Here is a 10,158-nt window from a genome sequence, read left to right as displayed (position 1 = left end):
TAATTACCAGTTGTTAGTTCTTGTCCTCCTGAAGCCTAGGGAATCTTGGTAACTGAATGAAAATAAGCTTTCTTACAAGACAAAAGCTAAATGAATAAACTATTTGTATTATTGGGCAACATTTTTGTTGCATGTTATGTGTATATATACAGGTGCTTCATACTACATATAATATTTGTACTTCACATTTTCCAAATTTAGTAAAAAGGTGGGGTTTTTTGTCTTGAGAGAAATGTTCATTAGATCCTGTGTTTTTTAAACCACTCTCCTGAGTGATCATCTGATTTGTGCATTACTTCAGAGCCAACCATCAAAAGGAGAAATAAATTACGTACTAATCAGTTCTTCCTGAGCTGTGCAGTGATCATGGAAAACGTTGGTACTTAAAGAAGTAGACCCAGGCTAGTTTTTGTGTTCCTTACCAAATGGGAGGTAGAGAGATCCAAATTTGTCACTTGGAAGAAGACAAATACGGTAAAGAAAGTTTTCATTTTCCAGCCAGGGTTCCAAACTGACAGCCATTGACTCTCTGTCCTCTTTCTGGCACTGCCTTTCTCTTCCAATTGAAATGCTACATGCTTCCCATTCCCCCACTTTCTGAGCACCGAGGGAATCTCTGCCTGGCTTCATTCTGTGTAGTATTGCAGTGTACCAATTCTTTCCCAGCCCTCCTGGCTTTAGTTCCAAGCTGAAGGGAGAGGAGTTTAAGGGAAGGTGGGGCCAGTTTGTATTCACTGACACCAGCCAAAAGTCCTGGCCAACTCCCACCTCCCGGAAGCCAGAAATCTTACATCAGGCTGGCAGTGCCTCATAGCATATGGCTAGTCCCCAAGTTATTAAACACCTGGGCACTATACAGCATCTTAATTGTCGTTACACAAATTCTGGACAAATTCCATTGCAAGTAATAGATTGTTTAGATTTCCCCTAAAGATTCAGTTTTGACATTTACTTCCTTCCCTAAAATATTACAGGCGATTTTATTGGTTTTTTTTTAAATTGCTGCTGCATTCTTCAAAAGTTACTGTAGTTCACTGATACATTAAGGATTCTTCTGCGTGAAATATGCCATATAAATGTAACAGGACTGTCACAGTAACTTCTTTCCCTCAATTTTATGACAGAAGACACCAGATACTAAACAAAGATAGAACTGAATGCTGTATAGCAGGATTGGAAACAGTGCCAGGTATAGGCTACACTGAATTGTAGAAGCTATAGAACAGTCCCAGATCTTGCTTCTGTGTGCCATTCAAGCCTGAGAAGTTAAGAGTTCTGTTTTGATTATTTTTGCCATATCCATCTCCATGGTATCTGAGCATCTTTATGAAATATTGCCTGATAGTCTGAAAGAAATTTGGAAGCTCAGATCAACTTAGAAAAGGGAAATTCTACTGCTTGTGAAAGCAAGTGGTTCCATAGAGAAGGAAGTAGTTTACTGAGGGCACTTCTGCTACAGCAGTTGGTACTGGGATAATGCTTGGGAAGGGGTTAATTCCCTGCAGGGAAGGTCAGGCCAGGGATCTACCCTGGCCAGAAAAGTTGCTTTGCCTTCCAGTAAAATAGGAAATCTTCCACCAGGACTTGGCAGGACAAGTACTGTAACATGAAAAGGAAATGATTTGCTTTTAGAGTCCTTTCTCTTTCACTCTTCCGTTTTCCTTCCAGTCTAAAGAGGGAATTGAGCCAGTCCTACTGAAAAGTTAGGCAACCCTTGGAAACAGCCTGCTTCATCTCTGCATGAACTCTGCCTGAAGAGACTCTCAGATATGATGTATGCTTTTATGTTTCTGTTTGGTTATGAGGATTGAAAGGAGTCTGCTAGTGATTTAGCAGTGGACCCTTCTGAATGACCCAAGATGGAAGAAAACAGGGTTCTTTTTCCTTATAGCCAGGACTAAGGTACAAAGGGCCAGCCAGCATTGTCACTTGAAGCCATCAGTATCGTCAACTCCAAACGTTCAAAAATAATGTGTTTAAACCCCTCAAAATCCATGAAACTGTAATAAATGCAGGGGTCTTTTGTGTCTTCTTGTTTGAGCTATTGGGGTTCATGTTTTCAAGCTTTTCTCTGCAATCATGAGGACTGAGCTACATTTATTTAATTGAAAGTTAAGATTTTCATCTCACTTATCTCCAGCAATCTTCAGTAATCACTTTACTCCAGCATGTGGGGCTTTAAGAAAAGCAACAAATATCACAAGACTGATCAAGAAATTGTTAGATCTGGCAACACTGGGTCAGAGACCCTTAAAGTGATGATTATAACTTCCCTTGTGGCATTTTTTCCTTTATTTAACCTAGTGCTACAGTCCCTTGTCTGCCACGCACATGTAGGCAAGAACTATCGTACCATTTGAGAAAGGGCCTCAGTTTTACCCTTGTCTCATTTTTGTAATGTAAGTACAGCCCTAAAGGCCCCCAGTGTAAATAGCTGAGGATCAGTACAGTGTTCATTAAACTGTAAGTTCTTCAGTGCAGTCTTAGTATGTGTGTCCAATATCTGATGCGGTGGGACCCTGATCGAGGCCTCCTGACGTTACTATAATACAAATAATACAACTTATACCTTTTGTGGCATGCTAGCTGAACTACTCGGGTGTGTATTTAGCTTTCTCCAGCAATAAGATATTCTTGAAGACAATATATTGTTTCAGAGGGTAGAAGATTCCTTTCTGTACTTCTGCCATTCAGTATTTCCCACCCGCTATCAAAACATAAGGTAAGTAACTCTTAAAACACAAATAATTTAAGATTGATTTTACATTAAAATGTACTTCCTTGCTCTGAGTAAATATTTAATGGTAAGCTATGAAAAGGGCTTGTGTGGCTTTTTGTTTTTCTTTTATGTGCTTGTTTGTAAGGACTTTGGGTTTTTTGTTTGTAGAGAAAAACAGGAGAGAATTGGGATCTAGTCTTGTCTGCCTGTGGAAAAACTGTGGTGGCTAGAGCACTAGGGCAAATATGACATCACAAGAGTAAACCAACAAGACTGAGCAATTTTTAGAGAACTGCTATTTAACTCCAATGACAAATGAACATTGTGGAAGAGGTTATTTAAGATTTAACATTGTCATCATGTAAGCTGATGGGCAGGTGCACCAGCCAAGGTAGCCAAAATAAAACCCAAACTCTCAAGCTGAATTCCAGGTCCCTTTCCTCTGGGCTGGTTTTATTAATAAACAGAAGATGCCCAGTGTCGTGTATTAAGGCTTTTGTAAGAGCCCTATCCTGCTTTCTGTAAGCTGGAAGGGAGGAAGACAACCTTCCTGGTTGGTTCCTAGAGGCCTCCTGCTAGGTTTTCATGACTGACTTCCTTTAGGGTCTTTCCTCAACCTCATCTTGTTAAGATTGTATGAAGGAATAACCCTGGCTCAGTCTCCAGCACATAGTGCTTGGTTAGCTGACCCTCCTATTAAATGACCTGAAAGAGTACAGCTCCCAGCAACCCCCGATACAAAGGCCCCAAAGGCCATATCAGGCATCCTGGACTGTGTTGATGCACGCCAGGGCATCTGTTACACACCTCTTCAATTAAAGTCTGATTGCTCACACACTGAAAGCTCAAACTCCCAGGAATGCCTGCAACAAAACCATGAAAGATGAGTCTTTAGAAATATCAAATGTAAAGTAAAAATAGAGACTATTTTTAAAAATAAAACTTTTCAGACCTTACATAATAAGGAAACCAAAAATGATGCTAGGCCCTATTTTTAAAAATTTCTTACGCTTCTCTTTGAAAAGAAACTTAAAGGGGAGGAAAATAAACTGATGCTGTTTTGACATTTTAAAAAGTCAAAACCACCTTTCTGTGCTGAGGAAGATCCTCCAGCTCTGTGCAGTTGGCAGATCACACCTTCTGCCATTTTCCTGGACCTGTGAGGGAGGAGCACACAGTGTTTTTTCTGCTCCTTTAACACTAAGGGAGTTTGTAGTAATTTTTCCCACAGCAAGAGAGAAGCAATTTAAAAATTGGTCCGCCCTGTTGCAAACTACATTAACATGTGCAAGCAAGAACAGGTAATTCAGCTGGCAGGAACACAAAAATTACACATTTGTCTTTTTTGACATAAACAACATTGCAATACAAAAATTACACACACCTTTCTTCTTTTCCTCCAGGCTTTGTGTTCACCAGGCAGCCAGCCATGCAAACTAATGAGTGTTTTCAGTTCCCATTGACTTCAATAGGTAGTCAACACTAAACAGATTGAATGTACCTGTAGTAATGCAGGGTTTGAGCTTCGCTGGCATTGTGAAGAAATTGTCAGTAGGCAGATCTTTAAGCAAACATGAACACATCCTTCTAGCAACATTTAGTGAAAATGCTAGACAAAATAAGGCGAGGGGGCAAGTGGGTTTTTGTGTTTTGGTTTTTTTTCATTTAGTGGAGACTGTTGCCAATGGTATGACTGCCCTGACAGCCACAAAACTTCAGCTGTACACACTATTTTAAAGCTGATTATTAATCCTCTGTTAGTATTTCATCAGGGCCTATGAAGACACATTAGTTTTTGAACACAACAAACATGTTTTAGATTGCCAGACAAGTAATCCTTGGTCTGTAAAAAAAATTATCTGTCAGATGCCATTTTAAGAAGAAAAAAAAAGGGGGTGGGGGGGGCGTAAATGTAGAAAACTAACACTCTAGCTAAGATGCAACTGTTGTTAATTCTCTGTGAACCTGATCCAAAGCCCACTGAAGTCAATGACTAATGGACTTCAACTAAGGCCCTATTACAGTAGAACCTCAGAGTTACGAACACCTTGGGAATGGAGGTTGTTCATAATTCTGAATAAAACATTATGGTTCTTTCAAAAGTTTACTACTGAACATTGACTTAATACAGCTTTGAAACTTTTACTGTGCAGAAGAAAAACACTGCTTTCCGTTTATATTTTTAGTAGTTTGACACAGTACTGTACTGTACTCGCCTGCTTTTTTTTTGTCACAGCTGCTGCTGCCTGATTGCATACTTCTGGTTCCAAATGAGGTGTGTGGTTGAGTGGTCAGTTTGTAACTCTGAGGTTCTACTGGAGTGTAAATCTGTATAGTCATGTGCTGCCATAGAAAATTAATCTACAATATGTACTGCCTGTAGCAGTAAGTTGTTCTGACCATCTGTCCACTTACTCTTCTCTACGGATACTCTAGCAAGGATGGAGAGTGAATTCAGCTCCTGGGAGAGTGCCAGTTGATTTTCCTTAAAAGGTTGTATCAGATGGTGTGTGGCATGAACATTGCAAAGAGGGTCTCCAAAGCAGTAGGGAGGGAATGTCTTGTGTTCCCCAACAAGTAATTAGCATTGCTAATCCCACTCCAGTCTGCTGCAGTGCCTGTAAAATATTAGTTTATTAATGCTGGCTCGTGTTAGGAGATTCTATTCCCCTTTTGTATATATTTGCACTTTTTAAAAATGTATAATCATGTCTATTTGATTATGCCTCTCTCCCCAATCTTTTGAATGTCACTTGCCAGTTTAAATAGTAAAGGGTCTTTGAAGTAGAGAGAATGTTTGTAAAAAGAAAAGGAGTACTTGTGGCACCTTAGAGACTAACCAATTTATTTGAGCATAAGCTTTCGTGAGCTACAGCTCACTTCACTGCATCCGATGAAGTGAGCTGTAGCTCACGAAAGCTTATGCTCAAATAAATTGGTTAGTCTCTAAGGTGCCACAAGTACTCCTTTTCTTTTTGCGAATACAGACTAACACGGCTGTTACTCTGAGAATGTTTGTGTGTGTTTGTTCAGCTCCAGGCACAACAGAGTCCTGATACTGATTGGAACCTCTGGGTGTTACTGTAATAAATAAACAGTGGTTTTATGACAGTCTGCGTTAACTTATGCAATGGGGTGAGGGGCAGTTTTTCCTTAGAGAGTAATAGTCATGCCCATCTGCAGACTCCCAATCCTAATGGATTGGCTTTGTCCGAGAGGAAAGGAGTACTGTGCAGAGCTCTCTTCACCTTTGATCTTTAGCTCACACGGTAAGCAGTACTGACAAATCACTTTTGCTAAACAATACCCTGGACAACTTGCAGCAAGCAACCAAAAGATCACTGTATATTAGCGTTAGTATACAAAAACTTAGACTTAAAATCTTAACTAGGTCCTATCAGTGGAGTCTCCCTAACAGACTAATTTGTTATTTCTAGACACTACATCGTCCATCAGAAAATCCCAGTGTAACCTAAAAAATCTGTTTGCAGGTATGGAAATGAATAATTAAGGGAGGTAACCACTTTACTCAGCCACTGTTTTACCTAATGCACATTATGCCTGTCACCCAACCTTACCTGTGCCACTTTGTGTTCTGAAATAATATATTTACATATCTACAGAAGTATGGTATTTAATTAGAACTAATTTCACAATTCTACAATTTATTCCCAGCCTGTATTAGCCTATGTCCATATGTTTTCTGCTAGTGTGATGTAAATAAGATGTTTTGATGAATAAAAGGGAAAACATTACCTTTGGGGTGAAGAAATGTGTTTGTGGAATTGGTATGATTACGAACTAACTTTTGTACTGGTGTATGTTTTATTTTTAAATAGTACACTTATAGCATATTGAAACAAACTTTTGGAAAAAGAAATAGGGTTTACAATCAACTAATTTATTCTTGCTAGCTTTGCATGCATATATATAAGTTGTAGGAATTGTCTCCTATTGTGTATTTGTATAGTGCCTACCACACTAACTCGGATCCTGACTGGGGTCTCTGGGTGCTAATGCAACATACGTTAAACTGCATGTGGAACAAACAAAACTCAGGACTACTTTAAAAGAAAAAATAGAATTAAAAATCACAACATGTCAGCGCTAAGAGGAAGAATTAAGATTTCATGGACAACGACACTGCTGGTGTTCCCTACATCTGAGTGTTTGACCTTGCAACCTTAACCTTCTTCTGAGGGCTTGGCTACACTTGCGAGTTAGAGCACATTAAAGGAGCCCCGGGTACACTAGCTCACTACCCGTCCACACTGGCATACAGCACTCCTGGTACTCCACCTCGGTGAGTGGAATAATGTTTTGTGTGCCCCTGCTGGAGCACCACGGCGCCAGTGTGGACGCCCTGGTCCTATAGTGCGCTCTGATCGGCCTCCAGAAGTGTCCTACAATCCCTGTGCTAGCCACTCTGGTCATCACTTTGAACTCTACTGCCCTGCCCTCAGGTGACCAACGGTCAGACCCGCCCTTTAAATTCTCTGGGAATTTTGAAACTCCCATTCCTGTTTGCTCAGTCAGGTGTGGAGTGCTCTCAGCGAATCTTTCGAGGTGACCATGCTTCCACATGCCAGGCGATCCCCAGTATGGAGCAATGGCAAGGTTCAGTGTTTGTGGGGAGGAAGCTGTCCTGTCCCAGCTGCGCTCCAGCCATAGGAATTACAATACCTTTGGGCAGATATCAAGGGACATGATGGAAAGGGACCGTGACCAGGACGCACTGCAGTGCAGGGTTAAAGTGAAGGAGCTGCGGAATGCCTACCGCAAAGCCTGTCAGGCAAACAGCCGCTCCTGTGCTGCCCCTGCAACCTGCTGTTTCTACAAAAAGCTGGACGCAATTCTTGGGGGCGACCCCACCTCCACTCCAAGTACCACCACGGACGCTTCAGAGACCAGTTCAACAAGGTTGGAGGAAGAGGAGGAGGAGCAAAGCGGGAGCGAGAGTGCTGAGGCAGAGGGAGATGCATGCAGCCAGGAGCTGTTCTCAAGCTAGGAAGAAGGTAGCCAGTCGTGGCGGCCAGTGCTTGGGGAAGGACAAACACCAGAGGAGGTTCCTGGTAAGCCGCTTTTATTTTGGGAAGGAAGTTATTCGGTGCGGGCTCTTGGGGCAAGGAGGGTTAGGGCTGCATGCATGCCTAGATGCAGAATAGGGCATTGATGTGCTCTCTCACATCGTGGTAATCGGCCTCGGTGATCTCTTCAAAGGTCTCATCTAGAATTTGGGCAATGCTCTTGCGCAGGTTTCTCAGGAGAGCCACTGTGGACCTTGTCCCCGTAAGGCTAACTTGTCCATGCCACTGTGCCGTGAGGGGCGGGGGGACCATTGCTGCACACGGGCAAGCTGCATATGGGCCAGGGCAGAAGCCGCATTGCAGTAGAAAACCCTCCCTTGCTTCCCAGGTCACCCTCAGCAGCAAGATATCTTCCAGGATGAACTCCTGTGAAGATTGTGGGGAGAGAGTTCAGTATAGGGGATCCCTGCCACTGTTGGCTCTCCCCAAGGCACAGAAACCCAGAAGACAGTACAGCCGTGAAACAATCAGTCACGCTTGACCCCGTGCTTACTCACCATTTTGGGGCTTCCATGGGTTATGTGTGCTCGCTTTGGGATGGGCAAATTATGCTATTGTGCAGACTGTGCTTGCCCTTAAGTATGAGGGAATCATTGCTCTGTCTGGTGTGAACAATGCTGCCTCTGTTAAGTGTTGCATTTTGTCTTTACAGATGCAACCTTGAGATCTCAACCGTCCATATTATCACCGGCCAAAAAACTCCAAAGAATCAGAAAGAGGCCACGTAGAAGCAAGGAAGACATGTTGCATGAAGTAATGCAACATTCAAGTAATGAAAATCAAAAAGTGCAGGAGTGGCGGAACAGTGAAAGGAGGATCCACCAGCAGAATGAGGAGTGCCAGCACAAAAGCGCAGTGCTCTGGCAGCAAAGTACGGATCGGCTGATAAGCAAAACGGAGTGCCAAGCAGACTCTATCCAGGCGCTTGTAGCCATGCAGACTGAGCACGACCGAGCCTGCCCCCCTGCCCACAGCCCTTGTCCCAAAACTCTTTCCCTTGTGCCCCCATGTCACCTCCAACCCACTTTCCCCAACATCAGGGTTCTTCACCACCACCAGCTGCCTCCAACACCTGTAGCTTCACCACCCAGCCCTGCAAACTACGATCCTTACCCACTGCACTCAACCCTAATCACCATGCAGTATAGCAATCCTGAAGTGCAGCACTCATTGCACAGCACTTCAGACAGGAAGGCTGAGTATGATAACCAGACATACGCAAATCTGTGATTGTACCGTTCCCCACCCCACCCCACCCCCCGCTTGCCCTTTCTGTTTCCCAAGCTGTTGTTTCTTTTCAATAAATGGATTTTTGGCTTTGAAAACATTCTTTCTTATTGCATGAAGTAAAAGATACCTTAGCCCAGGAAAGAAACAGGTACTGCACCCTCCTATTAACATTGGAACCACTGCACTTCACTCCCATGCAGGGCACCAGACATTACTAGTGGCTTTCAGCCTCAAATTGCTCCCTCAATACATCCCTAATCCTTGCAGCCCCACACTGGGCCCCTCTAATAGCCCTGCTCTCTGGCTGTTCAAATTCAGCCTCCAGGTGTTGAACCTCCGAGTTCCATGCCTGAGTGAATCGTTCACCATTCCCTTCACAAATGTTATGGAGGGTACAGCATGTGGATATAATCGCGAGGATGCTGTCATCGGCCAGGTCCAGCTTCCCATACAGAGAGCGCCAGCGGCCCTTTAAACGGCCAAAAGCACACTCCACAGTCATTCTGCACCGGCTCAGCCTGTTGAATTTGCTGCTGTCAAGGCTCCCTGTATAGGGTTTCATGAGCCACGGCATTAAAGGGTAAGCAGGGTCTCCAAGGATCACAATGGGCATTTCGACTTCCCCTATGGTGATCTTCTGGTCTGGGAAAAAAGTCCTGGCTTGCTGCTTCCTGAACAGGCCAGTGTTCAGAAAGATGTGTGCGTAATGCACCTTTCTGGTCCAGCCTGCGTTAATGTCAATGAAATACCCACGGTGATTCACAAGCGCCTGGAGAACTATAGAGAAATACCCCTTCCGATTAACATACTTGGAAGCTAGGTGGGCTGGTGCCAGAATTGGAATCTGTGTGCCATCTATCGCCCCACTGCAGTTAGGGAAACCCATTTGTGCAAAGCCATCCACAATGTCATGCACGTTACCCAGAGTCACGGTTCTTCTGAGCAGGATGCGATTAATGGCCCTGCAAACTTGCATCAACACGATTCCAATGGTTGACTTTCCCACTTCAAACTGGTTAGCGACCGATCGGTAGCTGTCTGGGGTTGCCAGCTTCCAGATTGCAATAACCACCCGCTTCTCCACTGTCAGGGCAGCTCTCAATCTCGTGTCCTTGCGCCGCA

The 10,158-nt window shown here is 43.5% G+C and overlaps 1 protein-coding gene and 1 long non-coding RNA gene across 2 annotated transcripts in view; both read left to right on the top strand.

Annotated features, from left to right (window-relative positions):
* ERCC8 (ERCC excision repair 8, CSA ubiquitin ligase complex subunit) overlaps positions 1-10,158 on the top strand; it is a 123,614-nt gene that overhangs the window by 53,392 nt on the left and 60,064 nt on the right. The window lies entirely within an intron of this gene.
* LOC122465800 lies at positions 7,477-8,580 on the top strand. The gene is made up of 2 exons (XR_006290858.1): positions 7,477-7,791; positions 8,459-8,580. It is a non-coding gene; the product is annotated as an uncharacterized LOC122465800 (long non-coding RNA).

The sequence above is a fragment of the Chelonia mydas genome, chromosome 5 (assembly GCF_015237465.2).
Source record: "Chelonia mydas isolate rCheMyd1 chromosome 5, rCheMyd1.pri.v2, whole genome shotgun sequence".
In the NCBI taxonomy this organism is placed as follows: domain Eukaryota; kingdom Metazoa; phylum Chordata; order Testudines; family Cheloniidae; genus Chelonia; species Chelonia mydas.
Note: the sequence above shows the minus strand (reverse complement) of the source record. Positions and strands in the feature narration are given on the sequence as shown.